At 34.4% G+C, this 7,217-nt stretch overlaps 1 non-coding gene across 1 annotated transcript; it reads right to left on the reverse strand.

The window, feature by feature from the left end:
* Positions 1-6,222: 6,222 nt before the first annotated feature.
* LOC128040678 (small nucleolar RNA R71) lies at positions 6,223-6,329 on the reverse strand. Its single transcript, XR_008195484.1, has one exon. It is a non-coding gene; the product is annotated as a small nucleolar RNA R71 (small nucleolar RNA).
* Positions 6,330-7,217: the final 888 nt, after the last annotated feature.

Here is a 7,217-nt window from a genome sequence, read left to right on the forward strand (position 1 = left end):
GTTTGCAATGATTCTTGCCCTACTAGAGGATAAACAATCCCTTTCATGTATCACGGTTTGCAACGAATTAGGTTGAAACAAGGGTCGAAAATATACCTTTCAAAACTGAAAACTCACAAATAAAATTGTTCATAGGATCCCTTTCAGAGATGTCGATTCCAGGCCGCAACAATAATGTCTCGGCCTCTACGTAATCGACCCAGTGAAAGAACGAATAGAAATAAAAATCTCTTTAAATTTTTAGACAGAAACATCAAAAAACAGCAGCTAGACCTTTTGATTCGTTTTTCTTGGTAACCCTAACACAATAAGGGATAGTTTTCCTTTTCTTTTCTTTGATATCACATATAAAAAACGATATTATTCCCTTATTATTAGAGAAACAAATGGAAAGTCAAAAAATATATATTCTTTCCTAAAGAATATCAATTTCCATGTCTTTTATATTTTGGTGAAATTAATTATTATAACGGTTTATATTAATAATTTGGTAAATTATATACAATTAATATTTTGTATGAATCAAATTCATATATTAATTTTGTTTATGTTCTTTATTTGTGTACAACAATTTTGTACATATAATGTTTTCAATATTTAACTATCAAATTAAATTAATTCAATAATTAATTTAATTCATGTGATAGCTAAAAACAATACCAAATGTATTTGGATTATTTCACTTTAACTACAGGGTGTGACCCTGTAGGCTCTTGTAACGTTTGTAGTGTTACTAGAATGTTTCTAATATTTCAAGAAATAAGTGGTATCTAGCAATGCATCATTACTACGCAAGTTACAAGAAGTCATGATTGGACATAACCTTTTTATGATAATTTTTCATGTATTATACCCTTTCATCCTTAATATCTAGACTGGACACAAGTCATGGAACAATAGCACTTGTACAGTTCAATCTCCTATTTCTTGATATTCTGAGTAGGCTACAATAAACAAATAAGTGTGACATCTTATATCAACTTATTTGACCATGACCATGTATTTCTAGTCTCACTCCATTAAGTGGCCTAAGATATTACTCCCATTATGTAGGAGGGATAAATCCTACATTCATCAAACATATCCCACTGTATAGATTGTGGCATATCCAACATCAGTTTGAGGATCGTATGTCAAAATATACGACTCACAATGTTGAGACAATGATGATCTCAAGTCTGAGGATCGTATACATAGTTATCACTATTAGTAATATTGTGACTATTAAATAATAAACCAAGAAACATACTCATAGCAGGTCAATCCAATATGTTGTTCTCTAACACATACTCATGTATCGATTTTGACATTCCTATGTCAATCACAACACTTTGTCATCAATCAACTACACATTAGCCTCCATGCATTATCATTTTCCAGGCCCATAATAATACTTCACGAAAAATCTTTTAAGAATAATCATATTATTCTCAGGACTTTATTATTAACCAATTTATTTATACACACAGAAATTGAAATTGAAATAACAATGGCAATGTCTTATATTAACAAACAAGGTAAAACGAGTATTTTATTACAATCATATCATGATTGATCTTTGGGCATACTCTAACAAATTTCATTGAAGGCAACACCATGACTTCATTTCCAGTTTTCCATCCTTATGGATCTTATCAAAAGTAGGAGGGTAGTGGCCTAATGACGAAAAAAGGTTCTTACTCCATTTACACAGACAAACTAATCCAAACTAGTAACACCATACATTCACCACTCACGTGCAACCACGACATCTTTTTAGAATACAAGCACTTACATTAAAAAATCATAAACACAAGAATTCACATACATGGAAGTAAGAAGGAACTCACCAGAAAGTGCAGCAAGTTCAAATAGCAGGACCTTTGCCCTTATCACGAGAACCTTCAAGAGGTTCTTGAGCTGTAATATAGATATTTCAAACTATCATAACTTTATACTAAAAATCTAAACAAGCTTTCAAGAATATCATTAGAAAACCCTACATTAAGAAGTTTCCTTTATTACACTCTAAACTAACTCTAAAACATACAGCTCTAAAGTCATGTGAATAACCATAAAAATAACCTAAGGTTCATTGATATTTACTAGGTGCTAAACAACAAAGGAGTTGGTTTAGTACAACAAACCCAAACCTTCAAGCAAGCCTCGGATCTAAGGTTTTTTCAAGAGTGAAAGGTGCAGGGAAATTTTTAAGAAGAAAAGATAAGTGCAAGAGAAATGCAAAGCTTGCTCAAGAAGCCATCACCAAATTTATTCAAAAATAGACGGAAGTTAAACTTATTGGATAAGCATTTTCTCTCTTGTGACTAAGCATTTTCTCTCTCCTCATAAATGCATGCCTTATCAACTATTGTAACTTAGTTCTATTCTAACCAATTCTCATTTGCCTAACCAAATTATTCAACTAGAATAATAAAATAATAATATAGTATATGGCTCTTATCAAACTAAGGACTTAACTTATTCTTCTATTAGCTGGGGTGGCGTATACTCTTCTAAAGAGTCTGCCCAACCACCAAGCTCGCCTAGCACAGACTTTGCCCGAATACATATTTAAAGAATTCATATACTTTAGTCAAATCTAATGTCTTACCCACTCAGAATTCACCCTAAACATCGTATATTTGATAATACAATAACCAAAAGTGAGGGCTTCACCAAGCGAGGAGTTACAATTCTCCCCCAGTTAGGAAATTTCACCCTCGAAATTCATAACTGAAAATAATTGAGGATATTGATCTCTCATTAAGCTTTCTCTTTCCCAACTGGCTTCTTCAGTAATATGATTTCACCATAATACCTTAACCAAGGGGATTCTTTTATTTCTCAAATCTTTTACTTCTCTAGCCAGAATACAACAGGTTCTTCGTAAGACAAATTTGGTTCAACCTCAAGTTCTTCTATCTGCACAACATGCTAATTATTGGACCTATACCTTCTCAACATTGATACATGAAACACATTGTGGATTTTTGACAACTCAGGAGGCAAATCCAATCTATACATCAATGGTTCGACCCTTTCTAAAACTTCATATGGCTTTACAAAACCTTGACCTCGATTTTCCTTTCTAGCCAAACCTAGTGATCTTTTTCCAAGGTGAGACATTCAAAAACACCTTATCTCCAACCTCAAAGGAGATTTCTTTTCTTTTCAAATTTGTATATGCTTTCTATCAATCATGTGCAGCTTTCAAGTTACTATGAACAATAGCAACTTTTTCTTTAGTTTCACGTACTAGATCCGAACCCACTATCTTTCTTTCACTAAGTTCCATCCAATAAGTAGGTGTTCTACACCTTCTACTATACAAGGCTTCAAATGGAGACATCTTGAAGCTGGCAAGGTAACTGTTATTGTACGCGAACTCGACGAAAGGAACATATCTTTCTCAATTTATTCCAAAGTTGATCACATAGCCCCTTACCAAATCTTCTAAAACTTGAATAACTCATTCTGATTGGCCATCAGCCTGAGGGTGGAACGCAGTGCTAAATCGTAGCTTAGTTCCTAGTGAACTCTGTAGCTGATTCTAGAACCTTGAAGTAAACCTTGGATCTCTTTCAGGCACTATGGAAGATGGTATTTCATGTAGGTGCACTATCTTAGCAATATAGAGTTCAACCAATTTCTCCAAGGAATAAGTGGTATTCACTGGAAGAAACTGAGCTGACTTGGTAAGTCGATCGACTACCACCCATATAGAATTCTTCTGGAACAGACTGAGAGGCAACCTTGATACAAAATCCATAATGATCCAATCCCATTTTCATTCTGGTATTTCCTAGGGATATAGTTTACCTAAAGGAACTTGGTGTTCAGCCTTAACTATTTGACAAGTTAAACAAGTTAAGACATACTCCGCAATTTCCCTTTTCATGTCAAGCCACCAATAAGATTCCTTCAAATCTCTATATATTTTGATGCTTCGAAGATGTAGTGAAAAAGGTCATGTAACCCCCTAGACCCAGCCTAGATGTTATGGTCGAATCTTGAAGATCACATTGGCCATGAAAATGGTGCAGTAAATCGTTTAGAAGATTTTTCTTTAAAATTTCTGTGTAAAATATTTTTTTAATACTTGTTTTAAGTAAAACCGAATTTATTTAATATCTTATCTTTGGAAAAACTTAAGTATTATGATTGTTTATTGAAAACGTCGTAATTTATCTAACACATCACAACGGATAAATTTCTAAATCAAAATTTATTATTTATCTTGAAAACGTAAATTAATCATACAACTCATAAAAATAGTAGTCTCGTAAATAGATGTGTCAAATTTTGAAAACATAATATTGAGTATTGAAAATCACCCTTATTGAGCTTAATTCTTGTCATAATTATGAAAATCCATCGTAAATTATTATTTTCTAAAACCATTTCAACGATAGTTTTTAACTTCAAATTATGTAGAAAAATTCCAGAATCAAATCCGGGTCTCAAAACCAAAAACCAAACCAAAGTTCCAAATTTAAAGTCCATAGTAAGTAAACACATCCCAAAATATCAAATACCAACAACAATAGAGTTAATTGAAAAATGACCAAGAGCACCTCTATAGCCAAGCCCATCCTAACCTCAATTATCTAAAATATCAAAATTTAAAAGGGTGAGTTTAAAAAGCCCAGTGTGGGTCTCCAATAATAATATCATGGAATAAGCTCCTACCAACATTAATTTAAACATATCATAGCATATAAAGTATTCAATCACAAAATCATATATGGCAGAATGCATAATGGCGATGTCAATGCAATAAAAACAGTACAGATTTTTGAAAGACAGATCCTATCCAACTCCACTACACACCGATAAAAGCTCCCCATAACTCATCCATCCAATATCACACCAATAATTGTGGACTAGCCACCAGATATTGTAATCGTGCTTCCAAAATCAGAACAGCATGGTCAATCCACCAGATATTGCAGGTTTACTACCAGATACTAAATAACATGGACATGCCACCAGAAAATGCATATTTACTGCTAAATACTTCCTCTATACATTTTTCCCACCCCATGCATGTGATATGGCATACAGATCATATTTTTCAATAGCATGTTTTACATGTGAATCAGAATATAATATGGCATGCTTAACATGCTTGTGAAGATTGATTAATCGCTTAGATTGACATTGAAAAATGTTCAAGAGATTGATTAATTTAATAAGTATGTATGAGCAGTAGTTACCAAATTACCGAGTTGCCGTGAATTTGTTTGTAACAGTATAAACATAAGTTTAATAATTCTAAGTTAAAGGAATGTAATTAATCCAACACAATTATATCATCTTGATTAAACCTTATTTGAAATCGTGCATTAGAACCTTTTTATTTTTAAATTTTTTTACTTAGTTTTTAACCCTTAGTTTTTAATCATCTTCAAACCAAAATATTTTCCATCACCAAAGTGTTTTAACATTAATTTCATAAATATTCCTTTTTACAGTCCCTATGGGTACGATAACTCAACATTTACTTGTCACTTTATTACTTGTTGAGATTGTGTACACTTGCACATTTTTGTCGTTCCAAGTTTTTGGCACCGTTGCTGGGGACTGTTTTAAAAAACAGCAATATTTGTGAATCTATTTTTACATTTTGGTTTATTTATTTTCCTATTTAAATCTTTAATTACTTAATCTTTCTGTGATTATTTCAGGTATTTATGAGTATTGACCAGATTATAGACTTACTCCCTGTGGACCCTGAAATAGAACGAACCTTTCGACAGCAAAGAAGACAAGCGAACCAGAGAAGGACCGAAGAGATCAACTTTGAGAACATGAATCAAGGAAATGGAGCAAACCTTGCTCAGAATCCTATCCTTATTGCTGATGATAGGGATAGAGCTTTACGACAATATGTCGTGCTAGTATTTAACGATCTTAATCCGAGTTTTAGGCAATCCCGAAATCAAGGCACAACAATTCGAGCTGAAGCCAGTCATGTTCCAGATGCTTCAGACTGTGGGCCAATTCAGTGGAATGCCTACTGAAGATTCTCATCTTCACTTAAGACTATTTATGGAAATGACCGATTCTTTCAAGTTAGCCTGAGTACCCGAAGATGCATTACGACTGAAGTTGTTCCCATATTTGCTAAGGGGCAGAGCTTGTGCCTGGTTGAACTCATTGCCACCGAATTCTATTTCTACATGGCAAGAGTTAGCCGACAGATTACTCATGAAGTATTTCCCGCCAAGCAAGAATGCCATGTTGAGGAATGAGATCACTACCTTCCAACAAATGGATGATGAGTCCCTGTATGATGCATGGGAAAGGTACAAAGAATTATTATGAAAGTGCCCTAATCATGGAATCCCACATTGCATTCAACTTGAGACTTTCTATAATGGTCTCAACGCTCACACGAGGATGGTAGTGGATGCCTCTGCTAATAGTGCTCTCCTTTCTAAGTCTTATAATGAGGCTTATGAAATTATTGAGATGATTGCCAGGAAGACGAGTCGCTGGAATACATGAAGTGGATGCTCTCACTTCACTAGCATCTCAGGTACCTTCAATATCTTTAATGCTTAAGAATCTTACCACTATTGGGTCTAACAGTTTTGCAGCCCAACCATCTAACCAATTTGAAAACATAGCCTGTGTGTATTGTGGGGAAGGACATTTATTTGAAGAATATCCATCGAACCCCGAATCTGTATATTACATGGGTAACCAAAACCAAAACCGAGGGAGGTAAGGACTGCAATCCAACTTTTATAACTCATCGTGGCAAAATCACCCAAATTTTTCCTAGTGTAACCAAGGGGCTGGAACCAGTAACACTTAGTTTCCCCCAACAAGTTCAGAAACCAACCCAAGCGGAACCATCCAATAGCTTAGAGAATCTATTGAAGGCATACATAGCGAAAAATGATGCCACTCTAAGGAATTTAGAGAATCAAGTGGGTCAGCTTGCTACTGAACTCAGGAACCGACCACAAGGTGCTCTACCTAGTGACACGGAGAATCCGAGAAATCTGGGGAAGGACCATTGTAAAGCATTGACATTGAGGAGTGGAAAAATAGTAGAGCCCAACACTGTCGAAGTTGAAAAGTAGCCAGTTGACGCTCAAGATTCAGAAGAAGTTCAACCAAGTGTTGAAATTCAAGTTTTACCAGAACCAGAATCTGCAAAAACTGACAAAGTAACCTTAGGACCAGCTAATTCTAATAAACTAACAATGTCGTTAGATGCAGAA

Source organism: Gossypium raimondii, chromosome 4, assembly GCF_025698545.1.
Source record: "Gossypium raimondii isolate GPD5lz chromosome 4, ASM2569854v1, whole genome shotgun sequence".
NCBI lineage: Eukaryota > Viridiplantae > Streptophyta > Magnoliopsida > Malvales > Malvaceae > Gossypium > Gossypium raimondii.